The 18,582-nt window shown below is 54.4% G+C and overlaps 1 protein-coding gene and 1 pseudogene across 4 annotated transcripts in view; both read left to right on the plus strand.

Annotated features, from left to right (window-relative positions):
- Window positions 1-223: 223 nt before the first annotated feature.
- Window positions 224-8,260, plus strand: LOC102990184 (spermatogenesis-associated protein 17-like; annotated as a pseudogene).
- An 8,784-nt stretch (window positions 8,261-17,044) lies between these two features.
- Window positions 17,045-18,582, plus strand: part of MAMLD1 (mastermind like domain containing 1) — a 122,174-nt gene continuing 120,636 nt past the window's right edge. For 2 of the 4 annotated variants that reach the window (XM_055081663.1, XM_055081664.1), the window contains exon 1: window positions 17,610-17,634. The gene's annotated coding sequence lies outside the window, so the exon portion shown is untranslated. Of the gene's footprint in view, window positions 17,085-17,271; window positions 17,355-17,548; window positions 17,635-18,582 lie in introns of those variants that run through there. The other 2 variants (XM_055081662.1, XM_024116722.3) reach the window with 2 other exon arrangements.

Here is an 18,582-nt window from a genome sequence, read left to right on the forward strand (position 1 = left end):
AGCATGGGTGATTCAAGGGAAAAATAATTTGTCCTTTGTCTTTTTCATGGCATGTTTTAGATGATTAGAACCCTAAAAATTTCCCTGACGTTGCAGGCCCATGCATCTCCTTGGGTTCTACCTCCCACCCTCTTATTTGCATGTGTCTTACAAGGACATCTGAGGTGCTTGTCACTTGATGCTCACCAGGTCCAATTAGCCTGATGTCAGCAATTTCATCAATATGGTGGACCAGTATGATGCTCTGCGAAATGTCAAGAAGATCAAGGCCCCTACAGACTACGCTGGGACACAGCTGAGAGCAGAGATTCGCCTAACCGTGGGGTAAAATAGTGAATATGTACTGCTGGCCTTCTTGTATAAGGGCAATCTGCTCTTAATCCCACTTACGGCCGGGGACAGTAAGTCCCCTACATCGGAACCTTCAAGTTACGAACTTTCAAAGATGCGCACGTGCGTTCCATCAACATCCGGTGTGAGTGGAATTGCAGCTCGCCCTCCGTCTCCTGTTGCTGACGATCCTGCAGCTCTACCCTCTCCCACCTCCTCCGCCTCCTCCAGTCAGTGACTCTTCTTGCCTGTTCCCACGATGCCAGCCCCTGGATGCCAGCTGTTGTGCTGGACTACTGTGCTTTTCAAGGAACTGTACTGTAAGATTTAAAATATTTTCGTTATTTTTTGTGCTTGTTTTTTATGTATTATTTGTGTGGAAAGTATCATAAGCCTATTACAATACAGTACTATATAGCCGATTGTGTTAGTTGGATACCTGGGCTAACTTTGTCGGACTGACAAACAAATTGGACTTGCGAACGCACTCTTGGAACGGAACTCGTTCGTATGTAGGGGACTTACTGTAATGCACTTTCCAGACCAATAGCCACACACCGAGTGCCAAAGGATGTTCTGGTCTGCTTTAGTAAAGATGGCACATCCAGCAGTTCAGCCACATCTAGAACGACCACCTAGTTAAGTTTACAGTAAGCTGTCCGCAATCATCTTCCACAAGTCATCTGGTTTTTGCTGGAGCCACGTAGGTGAATTGAACAAGGATGTGATGGGGACCACCACCCTTGCATCCCTTCAGTCTTTGATAGTGGAACTAATTTTGGCAATTCCTCCTCTGTTGCTTCTGATTTACTATCTTGGTTGAGGGAGCAAACAGTTTCAGCATTTTCTACTTGATTTTCTTCTATCAAAATAATGCTTACTCCACATGTCAGGTACCCATGTGAGGGTTCTTCTAGCTGCTAAAGGTATCTATCCCGATTATATATACTTGGGAGCCAGGGAAATGACACGGGATGGATGGGTCCACAGACCCATTAGACCATTGGGCCAGAATTCCACTGATCATCTGACTTCAGTAAGTCCCCACTCGAACAAGAAAACCGTGATGGCATTTGGGGTTTCCTGATGTTGATGTAAGTTCATACCCTGTATTCAACAGCTCTCAAAAAGTGTAAGTAGTTCCCTTTTCCTAGCGCAGTTACCATCACAAATGTCCTTAGGTCCCTTTGGGGAAGGATTGGGAGAACATTTGTCCTACGGAACTGTCGTGGCACCGTAGGGTTCTTCCAAAAGGAGACCAGTCTCCCCTTCAATCTGGGCTCTGGGTTTGGAAAGTGATGTAGATCTGGAAACTGAATAAGAAACTGAGGTTTTCACTGTGGTGGCTGACGCCCACCTTCTGCTCATAAGCTTTAGATTTTGTTTAAAATTACACTAATCAAGTGACACCCTAGTTATCGATCCACCTATCTGTCCTAGGAACACATGGTCTGTTGGTCATTGTACAGATCCCAGCAGGCATGGCACCCCAGTTGCTAGTCTGACTTTGCTTCCCATTACAATAACGGCTACGTGTTGCCACCTGGCCTCTGCCATTCTAGCAATAGAATCTCATTATCTCCACTGATCCAAAGGAACCCAGTTCCATGGTGGTATCTCCTACTGTAACACTGAACCTAGAGAAGCCAGCTAGCTACAAAGATTCTCAAATGTGCCAGTGCCCCTCTCATATACTGCCTTGATGACAGAAGCGTTCTTTGCCCTACGCAAGGAACACAGTCAAACGGTAGGTTTTCTGGTATCACGTAATGTATCTGTCCTAACACGTCTCCGAACATCGTGCTACCATACCAAGAACGTTAGGGCAACTCCATCTCATTTATTATAGGCTATTGTCTTGTCCAAGTTTCAAGGAGCATCCCAGGAGAGTATTAGGACCCTTTCCCAACGTTTTTGTCTGAACATTGAATCCCTGGGCACAAGTGAGTGCCACTCTTGTCAATAAATTCTCCCCTGTCAATTCCCTGGGTCCACCGTCTTCAATAGCCAACTCCCATCAGCACTGTCACAACTCTTGCTCGCATGTATTAGCCAGTTTCTGCAATTCTCATGCAAGCTACTCTCTTTCAGAACAAGAACTGTACTTCCAAGCTTAGGCTACACTGAGAGCTAACCCTGCTTAGCACTCTGAAGGCAATGAGAGGTGGTGAAGGTTTCCAGAGAGTATGGGGGGTTCAACAGTCTCAGGCTTATCCACCCAAATGTCCCCACTCAAGCTCTCCAAGTCCCACTGTTTTCCCATTGAGACCTTGATACAGAAAACTATTGGGGCTCTATTTGATCTCCTTTGCTACATTGTATTTTTACAATTTGATATTGGGTCGGATTTTCGTCATGGTCTGATCTACTGCTGTAGGACACAAGGACCCCTTTAAATGCCTTTCCCTCTAGTTTTCACGGGCTGTTTTGAACGGATGGTTGGCTGACCCAAGTCCGCCATTTTCTTTACGGCGAGTTTCTCAAAGTAACAAAAGCCAGACAGCCCCCAGACCCTTATGATCCCTGTTGTCCCCATGCTTTCGAGGGCTACAGCTACCGCAGAGCCACGTGCCTCACAGGTGAAAATCTGAATTACTGTGATGCCACTGCACGTCAGAAGTTACCACATCCCTTTTGCCACCAGAAAGGGGGTCCTTATTACCACTGACTAGTTAGAGGTCCAGCTCCCAAATCCTATCCTCAGGATTTCTGAGGCCCTTCACAGTACCAACTACCCGGTTCCCCAGAAAGCAGAACCTAAGACAAAGGGTTATATGCATGTGTCTTTATTGGGAAACGGGGGCCCGGCGAGCAGGGGTGGGGGTGAGCAGGGGGGCAAAATCGGGAAGGAGGAAGAGCCAGAACAAGGATACGGTATCTAATTATGCACCATATGGTGGGTGACTGGTTGTCGGATGCCGTATAACCCTCTGAGAAGCCAAATGAAATATGTGTCGGAACTAGGGGGAGGAAGGGGAGCAGTTACCTCTCCTCTCCTCTCCCCATTGGCCAGTTTCCCTCCGTGGGAACCTAACTGCCCATCACGTGGCGCGTGCGCACGGCAAACAAGCTGCCCTGGACCTCCATGCCATAGCGGCGAAGGAGGCCCGGATAGAGGCGTGCAGCTAAGCACCTGGGGTGAGGTGCTCTCGAGCTGTACCCGCACGAAGTCTGTTGAACCTCCACACAGAAAGAACTAGAGTAAGAGACAGGTGAGGCTAAGCACGTCTGAAATAGCCCTCCCTTTTTCTTCTTTTTCATTCTTTAAAAAAAAAAAAACCCCAGAACAAAAAACCAGATCTTTCTTCCACGCCTCGTATGGTGCTGGGGAAGGAGTTGAGCCGCCTCGCTTAGGATTATTTCCAGACCCAGGAAGCTGCTGGTAGGAAGGACCAAGGCCACGAGCAACACAGACTACTGGCCCAGGGGCTTCTGCTTACTTCCCGCCACAGGACGGAGGCCACCACTTTCCAAGCCCGGGAACAATGGGACAGTCAGAAGAAGTAAGAATCCTTTAAGGGAGAATAAAGGAGGGAGGCCTCTGGGGAAAAAGGGGGCAGAGCCGGTCCTGAGAGGTGGGAACTGGATCCAGTCAGGGCCATGGAAAGAAATCATCAGAGCCGCCGCTTAAAGCGCCGGCTTAAAGCCGCTTAAAGCTAGGGCTGTGGTGCAAGAGGGAGGGAGGGTTCTTCAGGAGACAGTGAGTGGAAGGAAACTGAGCATCAGGGAGCGGCCCTTCGGGCCATGGGTGAGCTGCTCGCATCATCCGAGGCATCCGAGCCGGCGGCCTGAAGCAAATGGATGGAGATCCACAGGCAGGATGCCTTCGATTTGCTCCGCCCCACAGTCCCAAGAAACCACACTTGAAAATCAATACTCAGGGGCTTCCCTGGTGGCGCAGTGGTTAAGAATCCGCCTGCCGGTGCAGGGGACACGGGTTCGAGCCCCGGTCCGGGAAGATCCCACGTGCCGCGGAGCAACTGAGCCCGTGCGCCATGGCCGCTGGGCCTGCGCTCTAGAGCCCGCGGGCCACAACTACAGAAGCCCGCGCGCCTAGAGCCCGCGCTCCGCAGCAAGAGAAGCCACCGCAACGAGAAGCCCGCGCACCGCAACGAAGAGTAGCCCCCGCTCGCCGCCGCTAGAGAAAGCCCGCGCGCAGCAACGAAGACCCAACGCAGCCAAAACACAAATACACAAATTAAAAAAAAAAAAAAGAAAATCAATAATCACTAATAAATCGCTAATGTTACACAGGCAAAATGGCCATTTCATTATCAGGAACAAGCCCTGAGCAGAGAGCAAGAGAGGTTGGCATGGAGTTTGGCTGGGACAGCGGGTTCTTGTCTCCATCGGGGGCAGGAAATGTTCTGCTTGCTGTTGACCCTACTATACAGAAACGTGGTCCCTCGTGGCCACACTACAGAATCTACAGTCCAGAACTTTCTTGAGGGCTCTGCTCTGATTCCACCAGCCTCACTGAGCCCACAGAGTGGCATGGTGGGGTGGTGCCCGTGATGTTTGCTCTTCGGCAGTGAGGAGCCAGCGTGTGGCTATGGCTTCACAGACAGGGCCAGGACCCCGGAATGGACAATGACACATCCTGGGAAGGAGGGCTTCTGTGGGACAGGCCTGGGGACAGGGCCAGGACGGGGAAGAAGCTGAGCCCTCCTCAAGGCTCGGTGTGGCACCGTGTCTGGCTTGCGTGGAACCCCACATCTCTAAAGTGATCACTGGGGCCCTCCCAGCCAGCCAGCCAGGCAGCTGCCACCGCATCCAGGGGACTTGATTACTAAAGCTGCTTGTTTTGCCGCTGATGCAACGTGACACCAGCCTGTGTGATCTGGCTCTGGGCATCACGTTGCGGGCACACAGCAATGAGATGGAAATTTGGCTGCTGCAAAAGGCACTGATTTTGCCTTCTTCTCTGAAGCTCCTTTCTCTGAACAGCAGGGACATTTCAGTCCCATGTAAAGCACACACTCTCTTCCTCCTGGCAAATGCCCAGTACCGTAATTCCCCATATAGTGCCACCTCGGAAGAGCCTCGGGCAGCATGTCAGGGGCAAGAAGACTGCCCTGCGTCTTAGGTCCCGAGGTGCTGGGGCAGTGATGAGGTGCCCGGAGAGAACGCACTTGGGTACCGAAGCATCTTCTTGGCCTTGCTTGCCTCTGTGCTCGGGAGAAAGGGCTGGGGAGACGAATGGCCCAGCTCACAGGAAGAGTGGCAAGCCACGGCCTTGCCCTTTGGTTTCGTTACTTGAATTGCACCAGGTGGCATCTATACTCATTCCGCAAGGCAGCAGCGCTTCCCTGCTGGCAGACACACCGTGCGGCCAGGGGGCAGGATGGGAAGGCATAGCTACAGCTACAGCACAATTGGTGACCGCCTGCAACCTAGGACTGGTCTCTCAACCACCAAGGCAAGTGGGGGGACTTTCTGGAAAATGCTGCGGATGGGAGGTCCAAGCCTGTGGAGAGCCAGAAGCGAAGCCCAGAGACGGAGGGGACCTTGCCCGACGTCCCACGCTGGGTCAGGTGCAAGAGTGAGCTGGGAACCCGGGGTCTTGCGTCCCAGGCCAGGCCTCTTATCGTTTGAAGGAGCTGCCACCAACAGACATCCGGTGTCACGGTCCCCCTCCCCACATGCACACATTTACTTGTCCATGTTGCCTGTACAGGACTCGCGTCTCCCAGCCCTGGCCCTGGGTGGATGAGCACGCTTTGCACTGGCGAGTATTTTTGCAGCAGCAGCTAGAAACCGGCTGTAGCTGGGTGACAGCTGACACCTGACAGATATGAAGTCACTGAATCCCCACTCCAACGTCGTGCGGTAGGTACCCCAGTTAGCCCCATTTTTACGGAAGAGGAAATGGAGGCACAGAGAGGGAGGCACCAACTGCCCAAAGTCACACAGCTTCTAAGTGGCAAAGCCTGGATTGAAAGCAGGCTGGCCCCTGGTTGCTTGCCTTTACACCGTGCTACATAATCTCTCACAGGGTCGCAGGGTCGCAGGGTTGGTTTGAGGATCTGACGAGTTCATATGTGTCAGGTGCCAGCGCCTGCTGCCAAGGGCCCCTCCAGCTCTGCCGGGCGATACCTCTGTTGTCTCTAATGGTGAGTGTGAGATGGCCCCTCCTCGCCCTCTCTAGAGTGTCCAGCCCAAGTCCAACGCTCTGCACACAGTAGGTGTTCAGAAAAGGCTCCTTTGTGCGGTTCGTCACTCCGACACACAGGCGTTCACACATCGCACAGCAGCTCTGCGCCCGGCCCTGGGCTAAAACCTGATACACAACAGGTGGTGCCTGAAAGCCAGCGGCACCCAGTCTAGTGGGGAGGTGGGCGGATCCGCAGTTACAGGCCAGGGCGGTAAGGACCCACCGGAGCGGCCGCTCACCCGCCAGAGGTGCTCTCTGTAAGAAGGCAGCCCCTTCTCCTGACCTTGGGGAGGAGGGGCCGTGGTCCTTGACGGTCACACAGGAGAGAACGAAGGCTTCAGCCGAGGCCTGATGGCTGAGAGGAGTGGCCCAAGGGAGCAGGGAAAGGAGGGCCCTCTGGTCAGCGGGGAACACGGAGTGCGCGGCATGGAGGTGTGAAAGAACAATGTGTTTTGGAACAGCCAGTTGTTGGCTGTGTCCACTGCCTGAGGATTATTTGCAAGCCTTAAAATCAAAAGGAATTTGCCCTGCTAGGTTTCAGACTTTCCTGGGACCCGTGGTCCCTATTTTCCTTCCAATCTCTCCCTTTTGGAATGGGAATAGCTATCCTCTGCCTGTCCCACTGTATTAGTCAGGGTTCTCCGGAGAAACAGAACCGAGAAGAGATGATAGACAGATACACAGATAGGAGAAAGAAGAGGAGATTTATGATAGAAATTGGCTCACACAGGATGGAGGCCAAGAAGTCCCATCCCCCAGATCTGCCATGTGCAAGCTGGAGACCCAGGAAAACCAGCGGCACAGTTCAGTCCAAGTCCGGAGGCCTGAGAACCCGGGAAGCCAATGGGGTAAGTCCCAGAGTCTGAAGGTGGGAGAACCAAGAGCTCTGAAGTTCTAGGGCAGGAAAAGATGGGCATCTGGGCTCAAGAGGAGAGGGGGAATCCGCCCTTCCTTCACCTGTTTCATTTGGGCTCCCTATGGATTGCATGAGAGGGCAGATCTCTTTGCTTAGTCTACTAATTCAAATGCAAAGATCTTCCACAAACACCCTCGCAGACACACCCAGAAATAAGGCTTCACCAGCTCTCTGGACCTCCCTTAACCCAGTCAAGTTAGCACATAAAAACAACCTTGGCCAGTGTCCTTGTCCCCACAGCCGCCCCCCCCCCCACCACCACCTCTGCGGGAGACCCTCCAACACTAGCAGATTCCAGGTATATACAACCCACCATTCAGAAAAGATCCTGATCCATGGGAGCTGTGGTTACAGAAGGCAAAGCTTTTAATGCACTGAAGACCTAAAGTGAAGCCGAAGCACTCTGTCAGCCTTGGCAGCTGGCTGGCTTGCCGAGGGCCTGGTCCTTTCCTCCGTCCGGAATTCTGCCACCCATTGATAGGAAACGACGTCAGGGACCCTTCTGCGATGTCTCTGAAGTATGGGAACAGCGCTACAAGCCTCTGGAACCGACGCTGCAAGTGGCAGAACCCATCGATGGGCTAAATGGGGCCAGAGCACAGCTCCAGAGACAGGAATGCACTCGGGATGTGAATGACAATACGTTTTTGCCATTTTCTTTCTACCATAAAAATAAAAAGTACGTCCCGACAATGCATTTATCAAGCAAGTATGGTCCTGATGCTTATGGAAGTCAACATTTCCGAGATGAAAATCCTAAGAAATGGATCTGTGACAAGGATTTCCAAACTGTATTGCCATCATTTGATCTCTTCTGAAAGTATGGAAAATTGTATTCAAAAGCTGGACAAATTGTATAACGGTATGCATTTCTGTTAAAAGGTACTTCGAAAAACGCTATAGTAAATAACATAAAAAGTCAAATGAGATTGACTTAACTATCAAGCATTTTTTTAAAACCATGCTGTAATAATATTTATATGTAATACAGCTCCATATATTTCTTTCATTCTAGTCTAATGGTTTTCAACATTCAAAAATCATGGATTTTGGGGCTTCCCTGGTGGTGAAGAGCCACAACTACTGAGCCCGCGCGCCTAGAGCCCGTGCTCCGCAACAAGAGAAGCCACCGCAATGAGAAGCTCATGCACCGCAACGAAGAGTAGCCCCCGCTCGCCGCAACTAGAGAAAGCCCGCGCGCGGCAACGAAAATCCAACGCAGCCAAAAATAAATTAAAAAAAAAAATCCAAATCATGGATTTTGTATTGCAAATCGCTTCTCTAAAATGAACTCAAAGTAGAACTGAAAACTACCTGAAGTACCCTTTCTCTTTAAATTAATTAATACAGTAAATGAATAGTTTTACATAATATAACGAAAAAGTATTGATGGTGTCCAAAAGCTAAAATATTTCTCATTGCTGTATAGATACAGTATAGTTTAAAATACTGTATTCAATATGTGTGTTATTTAAAGCGCGAGATGCCTTTAGGGGATTCTAAATAAATAGCGTCTTGGGTCTCTGGTGACCACGTTACAGACTAGAGAAGAGCAGAGATACCCACATGAAATTCAAGATTGCAAAATAAACCTTCAATGAATGCTGTATTTAATTGCTAAGGCGCTTTAGAGTAGAGAAGTTATTACAATCAAAGGGAGACTAATGGGAGGTATTCTGACATCAGGCAAATTTAAAGGAGATATTGAATGAAGACAGAAAAGATCAGTACAGTTGAAGGAAAAGAGGCAGGAATGAGAAATCAGGCTAGTCAATTCCCCAGGGATCCTCCCACACCAAGAACCAGGGGAAAGCTCTGGTCCGTTGGAAAGAACACAAAGTAGACGCAAGCAACTATGTTCCTTAGATTTAGTTAGTATTGCCTCTCCCACGTTTATAACTTTGGATGCTCCAACTGGAAGTCAGTATGTTAAATGTAGATAGAAATGACCACCTTTTAACTCCTCCAAAGGAATACGTGAGGGGAAACATGAAATATTCTGAGCTAACGGAGAAACATACATATAATGCCGAGCGGAATGACAGTTTCAAAGGTTTCTAAAATAAGTACCATTACCCATTGGAGCATTTATCTAGTATTTGTGACTCACAGAACGAAGTCGTCTAAATAAAATTTTTCATATTTGTGTGTGATTGCAGATTTTAATTCAAAGATACATCCTGTTCATAACGGCCAAAGGTTGAAAACAACTTGAACACTCATTAGTATATGTTAAGTTACATAAATGCTAAGACACGTGAAATGCAATACTATGAAGACGTTAAAAATGTTAACATAGATCTTTGCCTATTAATTTGAAAAAATGTCTCCAATATATTTCTAAGAAAAAAAAAAAGCTGCATTCAAAGGAAAAACAAAATAACCTTTACACCCATCTTGGAAGCAGATAACTTGTTGCTTGGTTTCACAAGTTCACAAATGAAGAGGAATTTTGGCCCAGGACGAATGATACCCTGAGTCTCGCCCATACCTGATTTAGATGACATGTGGGTGAGATTTTGGACTGAGAGTTGATGCTGAATTGGGTTAAGGCTTTTGCGGATGTTGGGATGGGATGTTGGATGTATTTTTCACGTGAGAAAGACACAGACTTTGGCGGGGGTGGGGGGGGGGCCAGAGGGCAGACTGTGATGGGTTGAATTGTGTCCTGGACACAGGGCGTGCAGTGAAAGAAGAAAATGTAAAGAGACACAGGGAGATGATAGCCATCTACAAGCCAAGGAGAGAAGTCTGGAACGAAGCCTTCCCTCACAGCATTCAGAAAGAAGCAAGCCTGCCCACACCTTGATCTCAGACATCTGGCCTCCAGAACTGGGAGATAATGCATTTCTGTTGTTTAAGCCCCCAGACCGTGGTACTTTGTTATGGCAGCCCGAGCAGGCTAAGAGATGTTGGTATTTTGGAGCAGCGACTTTTCCCTGAGGGTAATAGGGAGCCATAGAAATATTTTGAGCAAGGGAGGAATGAGGTAATAATAATCCTCCTATGAGGAGGATGCACTGGAGTGTACGAGACCAGAGGCAGGGAGAATATTTACGACATGTTGCTGGACTCTAGATGAAAGTGGATGGCTGCCTAATATAATAATAATAGTCATAGTAATAATTAGTAGTTGCAGTACACTTATCTTTACAACTAACACTAGCCCATCACTTCTATTGTGCCAGGTGCTTTTACATGGATTATTATGTTTAACTCTCGCAACAAGCCGATGAGACAGGCACTGTCGTATCTCCATATTGCAGACTAGGAAACTTGCCCCAGGCCACACGGTAAGCAGTGGGCCCAGGATTTGAACCGGGCAGTCTGGCTCTAATGCCCGCATGCAATGGGATGCTGGTAAGTGTTTACAACCAGCCCTGATTTGCAGCATTTGCCCATTTCTGTGGTGTAGCTACTCCCACCACGGCCAATTTCAAGCTACCAAAGAGTCATCAACAAGGTCACAAAATTGCTAAAGATGTAGCAGTCCTTTCTCATGAGCTGGTGTAAGCCAGCCAACTAGCAAAGGGCCGAAGCGCCGGGCTCAGAGCTGGTAACAGGTGAAGAGGTGCGTGTTCCTTCCCAATCCCCTGGTGAGCTTTGTCTTAATGGGATTTTGTGGAGGCTGCTGGGTCCCAGGCCACCTAGGACATTCGAATCTTGGTTTCACCGGTGAGTAGCTGTGTGATCTCAGACAAGTTGCTGAACGTCTCTGAGCCTCAGTTTGCTCAACTCTGAAATTAGTTCTTATGAGGCTTCATTGAGCTCACGATGTGAAGCACAGGGACTGGTGTACCCAGAGTTTGGGCTGCTTTTATCGTTAAGATGATCGTGTTTCCAAACGTAGAACAGCGGGAGCACGTTGTCCATTTTTTGTCCGCCCTCCCCCGCCCCCCCGCCCGCCCCCGCTGACGTCTGCCTGGATAGCATGCCTGCTCGATGCTGGGCTCCGGCTGGTTCCCTGGTGTTACGTCATATTAACCTTCTGAATTGTAGTGATGGCGCAGCAGTAGCCCAGCTGGTTGCTAGGACAGCCACAGGCCTGGGTTTTGTCGTGTGTGTGTGTTTTTTTCCTAATCACAAAATTGCAAATGGTCTGAAGGGTCCTAGAATAGTGGATGGAGCCTCTTCCCATGTGGGACCTGAGTCGTGCATGTGCTATTGGAAAAAAATGTCATTGCATAAAGAGTAATAATTAGCAAGCCATCTGCATACTTTTTTCTATATAAAAGCTCTGACAGTGTCTTTCAGTTGTATGTATGGTGCAAGAGGAAAACTGGCAGCCATCTGGATTTACGTTAATTCCCTAAATTATTTATCCATCTCTGTTTCAATAACCATTTCCCGTCTTTATCTATGCTTTGATGATATTACCTGTGGCATTCTGGAAGTGGCATTTATGGTAAGCAAGGAGCTGCAGGGGAAAAATTGACTTGTAGCCATGGCTTTCTGGTTTCATGGTGAAATCAATGCAAGCCATTCTACAGCCCTTTAATTAACTGCTCGCTTGCTAATGAGGGCTTTTTTCTTAAAGGTTCCTATTTTTTAAACAGTGAAGTCACCAGGAAATTGCAATCAATATTTTAACAATTTCCCATTTGTTTCCATTGTGAGTCTTAAAAATTCCTACCACCACCAACGTCCCTGAGAAAATTAAACTTGTTTCAGAACATGGTGAAAAGAAATAATTCAACTCGAAATAATACCTCAGCTCAAAATGATTTCCCAGTGGCTCTCGTCCACCCCACCAGGGCAAAAAGCCACGTGTGCTCCGCAAGTGCCCCAGTCTGGCCCCTCACCTGGCATGGAATGACCTTTTGCCAGACATCTCAAAACACTCACCGTTTGCCCGATGTCATACAGGGTTCCGACCCACGTGCAGGACCGAGCTTTCATCCCAACATGTTTCACCTTAAAGTCAACATGTTTCATTCAATACCTGCCTCCTGTCTTTGGGGGTGTCTGGAGTACATAACAGTAGCCTCTTCTCTGAGGACAAACAACCTATGGGCCAGGCGCCCTGCCAAGGGTGGTCCCATACAGGGAGGGTCGCAACTCTGACTACACCCCAGTAAGGCAGGTCCCACTATGACCCCATTTGACAAAGGAGACACCCGAGGCTCAGGAGCTTATACAGCTGGGAGGTGGCAGAACCTGGAACTACAGCACGGCCGCCAGCCTCCCAGGTCAAGTTGTACGTCCTCCGCGTGGGCCAGTCACCACCCTGGGCCTCCCCACGGGCATCTGTCTGTCCAGGCGCCCGTTGCTTGTGGCCTCCAGTCTGCTGGGATCAGAAAACCCTGGTCATCGGGCTTAGGACTCTATGCAGCGGAGGAGTTAAGAAGCCCTGAGCGGATGCTCCAGGAGCCTAGGGCTCAGAGCCTGGGCTGTGGGGTGTGGCCTCTGCATGGCGGGAAGGCGGGAGGGGGGGGGCACACAGCTGCAGGGGGCCAGGAGCCAGGGGAGAGGCCGGAGGAGCAGGTGGAGGGGGGCCCTCCAGGTGGGCACAGCCAACAGCCTCTGCACATGCGCAGCAGCTGGGGGAGGGGTGGGAAACGTCAGGTGTTGTGGTGAGCCCTGCAACGTGCGTCACCCCATCTCTTCCCTCTGGGTCCAGATTCCGTCATTTGGAGGGCACCCTGAACCCCCCTTTGCCCCAGCCATGGGTCAGCAGTGAGTTCATCAGGGAAGCTTTGGGGGAACCCCAAACGTCTCTGGTAAAACGGTGAAACGGGAAGAGCTTAGGGCAAAGGCCTGCAGAGTCAGAGAGGTACAGACAGGCTCGTGGCTGGCGGAGCGAGGGAGGGAGGGCACCAGGGCTGTGCTGCAACTTGGGCCAGGCTTCACGGAGGACGAGCCTTTTGAGATGAGCCCTGAAGGTCAGGTGGGATTTTGACAGGAGAGCTGCAGCATTCTAGGCACGGGAAATACATAAGCAAAGGTAGAGAGGCCGGAAGAACCCGAGTTGTTTGGTGTCCAATCAACAGTCCAGCCGGGCAGGAGGCCCAGAAGCATGTGTGAAAACACCAGAAGATGAATCTGGACATGGAGGCTGGGGCCACCTGTGGAACACCAGGCTGAGGAGTTGGGATTTAGAGCTGTGGGCAGCAGGGAGCCACAGGAGGCTTTGGAACAAGGGTGTAACGTTGAACAGCGCGACCGGACGTGTGTTTCTCACTGGCTCTCAGCATGCCTGTGCTCCGGGGGCCCCTACCTGTGCAGGCCGCACACAGAATTCCAGAAGCTGCCCAGTTAAGGTCCCAACATCTGTCACATAAACTTGGGAAAACTTCGTGTATGTTCACAGGACTGTGCCTATGAATGACAGGTGGCTGCTGGTGGTTTTTAAATCTCTTGAGCTCCAGGTTTGGGTCAGACCAAAGTACCACGCCAAGGCCAGTGTGGTACTCCTGGACCCCCATAGCCCAAGCCCAACCCTTTGCTTGGCAGCCCGGCAGCAACAGGGCCAGGAGATTCCCCCAGGAGAAGGGCAGCCCCCGGAGAACCTGTGGGATTCCTTTCCTTGCCTGGACCCGCTGGCCAGGGCTGCACATGCTAAACACGAGTGGCCACGTGGCAGGTGGAAGCAGCCCAAGCTTTGAGGCCCAGTTGCTTACGGCTTGACCCGGGACATGCCCCTGAGCCTCTCCGAGCCCCCCATTTCCTCATCGAGAACACGGAGATGACAGTGGCTAACACCACAATGGGTACGTGGACTCATGCAGGTAAAGTACATGGTACACCCTGATACATGGAGGGAGCTGTTAGCTCCAGACCTGGTCCACATTTGGAGTGACAGAAGGGTCTCACAGCCAGTCTACTCGATGAGAACAAAGCCCTCACCCTCACTGTCTCTGGCCTCCTCTCCCATTCCTCCATCAAACTGGGAATACCCAAGGCGACAACTAGAAGGGAACCTCTGTTTCCAACGGTAACTGAAAGAATCACACATCTGGGCCACAGTGCCCCTTGGTGACACGACCTGAGACTGGTTTCATCATGCGAATGTAAAGCTCTTTGCCTGACCTCCATCCTTCTTAAGGACATCACGAACCTCCTGAAAATGTAATGACAGCTATGGGCCCCTTCCCCAGCGTATGTATACAATCCTGCGGCCCCCAGAGTTTCCTGAAAAGTTCCAGGAAAATAGAATTCTACTAACATTCAGTGAGCAGATATTCCCTGCCAGGTACCGTGCCAGGAGCTAGGAATACAGCAGTGAGCAAAACAGACACTGATCCTGGCCCTCTTGGGATCTAACCTATAGTGGAGGTCAGCTAGCATTAAGTACTAAAGAGAAAACAAAGCAGGGGAGGGGAGAGGAAGTGCCAGAGATGGGTGTGGGGCTTTGAATTGTTACATAGGTTGGCCAGGTGACGTTTGTGTCAAGATGAAAGGAAATGAGGGAGCTGGCCCAGGGGATATCTGGGAAAGTGCATTCCAACGGAGGGAACAGCCAGTGCAAAGGCCCTAAGGAGGGATGCGCCTGGTGTGTTGAGGAAGAGTCAGGAGGCCTGGAGCTGGGCAAGAGCGAGGGCAAGAAGGAAGATGATGTCATCCAGGTGGGGGAATGGGGGCATGTCTGCTAGGCCACCAGAAGCACTTTAGTTTACAGAGGAGCCGCTGCGGGCGCTCAGAGAACAGAGGCCATACTGGGGTGGGGAGGGGAGCGTGAGGGAGGTAGGAAATGGCAACCTGTTAGGTGGCTTCTGGAATAATCCAGGTGGGAGATGCTGGTGCCTGAGCCCAGAGGGTAGCAGTGGACGGGGGGTGGGGGGGGGGGGGCGGAAGGCTGGGAGTGTGGATGCATCTTGAAGATGGAGACAACAGAACTGTCTGCTTCTCTGGATGTGGGGTGTGAGCAAAAGAGAAAAAGAAATTTAGAGAATTCAGCCTGGGCAGTTTGCAGGATGGAGCCATCATGAGCTTGGGTGGCAGAGCATGGGAGAAGCCGGTTTCGGAGAAGACCAGGAGCTCAGCTCAGACTGCGTGGAGCTCAAGATGTCCGGCAGCCATCCAGGTGGTGGTGCGAAACGGGCCGTTGATCCTCTGGCACAAGTGCGGCTGTGATCTCACAGGCTCCCAGGACCCACGGGGGGAGTGGGCATCACCCGCTCCACTGGGGAAGCAGACGGGAAGGGACACGAGGGTGGAGTGAAGGTTTCTGGGAACAGATCCCCATTTTCCACCTCTGGGACCAGTGCACTTTGAGGCGGGCGGGAATCAAATTTTAAAAGCCCTGGGCCATGCTCGGTAATAGACACAGTTATCCCTGGTTCCGTTTTGTTTAATCCGATTCCCTTCAAGACACGAACTCGCCCTCGGCCCGCGGGAAGCCGGCCGACACGAACTCGCTCTAGGATGACCACCCCCGCTCCCCGCAGGGGCCCAGCAGGCCGGGGACCGCGACTCCATCGCGGCCTTGTCGGGAGTGAAGGTGAGGGCTGCGATCAGTTTAGTCACCGGAGAGCAATACCCTCTCCTGGCCGCTGGCCTTCTCCAGGGCAGCCCCGGCTGGGCCCGGCCAAGGTGGATTCCTTCCCAGTAGCCCGGCTGAGCCGCGGATCCCCGCCGCGCCCGCTGGGCCGCGCTCGCCCCGCGACCAGGGCCGCGGAGCAGGAGTCGACACCTGTGCCCCGCGGTGGGGCCCGGACGCCGCTCCTCAGTCAGGAAACTCGGGGAAACGCTCAGAGGCAAGCGCCCGGCTCCGTCGCGCCTACGCAGCCCACGAAAGGACTTCGCTCGGTTCTGGGAGGGGGCCCCGCGCTTCCCGCGGCCCGAGGGCGTGGGCGTGGAGGGAAGGAGGGGCCGCGTGGGCGGTTGGCCCACCCCTTTATTCCCGGCCCGCAGCTCGGCCGAGTGTGACCAGATGTGCTGGTGACAGGTCGCTCCTCAGAGGTGCAGGCGGGAGCCCGGAGCCCGCTCTGGGGCTGCGCTCGGCGCTGCTGCTGTCGGACCGGACGCGGCGTCCGCGAGCTGAGCTCGCTCGCTGCCGCCGCCCGGGAAGCGCAGGTTAGGAAACGCAGCCCGGTTGGGGACCCCGGAGGAGGGGCGCGGGCCAGCCCCCGGGGAGACGGGGAGAGGAGCCAGCGGCCTCGGCGCCCGGGCAGGGAGGGAGGACGGCGCGCCCCGGCTCGCCGCCGGGCAGCTCACGAGGAACCCGTGTTCCTGCAGGAGCCGCAGGTGTCTGCCCCGGGATAACCCCGCGCTGCGAGCGGCCAGGCCGGCCCAGCTCCCGCGGGGGCTCCGCCTGCCCGAGGCCAGAGAGGCGGGAGACTGGCTGGCGCGCCCGGGCTCCCCGGCGGGCGGCACAGACAGGGTCCGCACCTGGGCGGGGGCGGGGGGCGGGGGAGTGCACGGAGGAGGAGGGGGCGGGGGCCCGGCGGGGGGCGGGGGCCGCCAGGCCAGGGGCGGGGCGCGTGCAGCTCGGCAGTCGCCACCTGAGAGCCCGGGCCCCCACTGCCGTCACAGCGGGTCGCCTTGGCCGTCTGGGCGGGAGCCAGCGGGCAGACGCGGCGGCCGTGGGACCGGCGGGGCGCGTGCAGCTCGGCAGTCGCCACCTGAGAGCCCGGGCCCCCACTGCCGTCACAGCGGGCCGCCTTGGCCGTCTGGGCGGGAGCCAGCGGGCAGACGCGGCGGCCGTGAGACCGGCGCTCCTCTGCCCGCAGCCGCCCGCGGAAGGTGAGCACCCTTCCGGGGCGAGGGGGAGGAGGCCCGGCCGCTGCTCGAGGTCGGTCTCTGCCGAGGACGGGAAAAGGGGGAGGGGGGATGGAACTGGCTACTGGACGCGGACACCCCGGTCCGCGTGACGATCGGGGGTCCCTCGGGGAGCTGCCATCTCTCTCATTCTCTTTCTCTCTCTCGCCAGGGCCTCTCGGGGATTCGGTCTCTCCCTGTCTCTCGTCTCCCTCGGTCTCGGGCCGTCTGGAGCGCTCTCCGGCCCTGTCGCCGGTGAGTGCTGGCTCTCCCGCTCTCCCTGCTCGTTCCGCGGCCGTCAGGGGCGCGCGCCGCTCACCAGCTCGCTCGGCCCAGAAGCGGGAAGTGTACCTGCCGTGAGCCGGCTTCCCGAGCGCGCGGGGCTCCGCCTGCAGCCCGCGGGCGAGCTCCATCCGCTCGTGCTCGGGGGCGCACGGTCACCCCGCTGTCGCCTCTCGCCAGCAGTGCACCGTCTAGGCGGCCCACCTGCCACCCAAGGCACCGACCGCCTCCTGCTGCGTGCGGAGCCACCGAGGTGAGTGCGCCCGTGCCCCTTCCTTCCCTCCCGCTGCTGCCCGGCTGCCCGGGCTCGAGTTGAGTGGAGAAACGAGGCAACCGCGGCGAAGCCAGCCTGCGGCCGCCCTCCCTTCCAAAGAGTGGCCGGAGGGCCCGGTAGGCCCCTCAGGCGGCCGCCGCGCTTCTGCTAACCCCGGCCCCCCTCCGGGCCTGGAAACTCGGCGTTTCGGGGCTCGGGGCCGGCGGGGTCGCGGGCGGGGCGGCGTGGCTTCCCCTTTAAGGCCAGAGCCGCTCGTCGCCGCGAGTGTGAGGGTGTGTGAGTGTGCGGCGTGCGTGTCTCCTCCTCCCCGAGTGACACAGCAGTGAGAAATGCCTATCAGTAACTTAAACCCCCGAAACTCCACCTTCCGGGCGCGCGGCGCGGAGCCGGGCGGTGGGAATGGAGCGAGCAGATTGAGGCCGCCGCTGCAGCGCCGCCGGCATGAACTTGGCTGCGAGCTGAAGCGGCCGGAGGCGGGTGGGCGCGGGGGCACCGGCCGCTAGCCAGAGGTGATCTGCAACCGGGCCGGGCCGCTCGGCGGGCGCCGGAGGCCAGGCTGCCCGCGCCGGTGGCCGCCCGCCCCTCGGGCACTGCCCCCGCCGCCGCCGCCGCCGCCGCGGGAGCTCCGCAGCACGGTAAGGCTGAGGGCGGGCGCGGGAGGTCCGACTGCTCTGGGGGCGCCGGGCTGCACTTGTGGCCCGCACTTGTGGTCCCCGTCGCGGAGAAGCGCGGGCCCGGGGATACTGAGAGCCGGGGGACCCCGAAGTTTGCTCCGAGCACACGGCCCACCTGGCGCTGCGCGTGGTCGCCCCCTTCTCGGACTGGCTGGGCCGAGCTGAGCGCAGCTCGCATCGCCCGGGACTGTGGCCTGTGCCTGCACCCCGGCGCCCGCCGGGCGTCTGGAATCGGGCAGGGGCAGTCGAGTAC

This window comes from Physeter macrocephalus, chromosome 21, assembly GCF_002837175.3.
Source record: "Physeter macrocephalus isolate SW-GA chromosome 21, ASM283717v5, whole genome shotgun sequence".
Lineage (NCBI taxonomy): Eukaryota > Metazoa > Chordata > Mammalia > Artiodactyla > Physeteridae > Physeter > Physeter macrocephalus.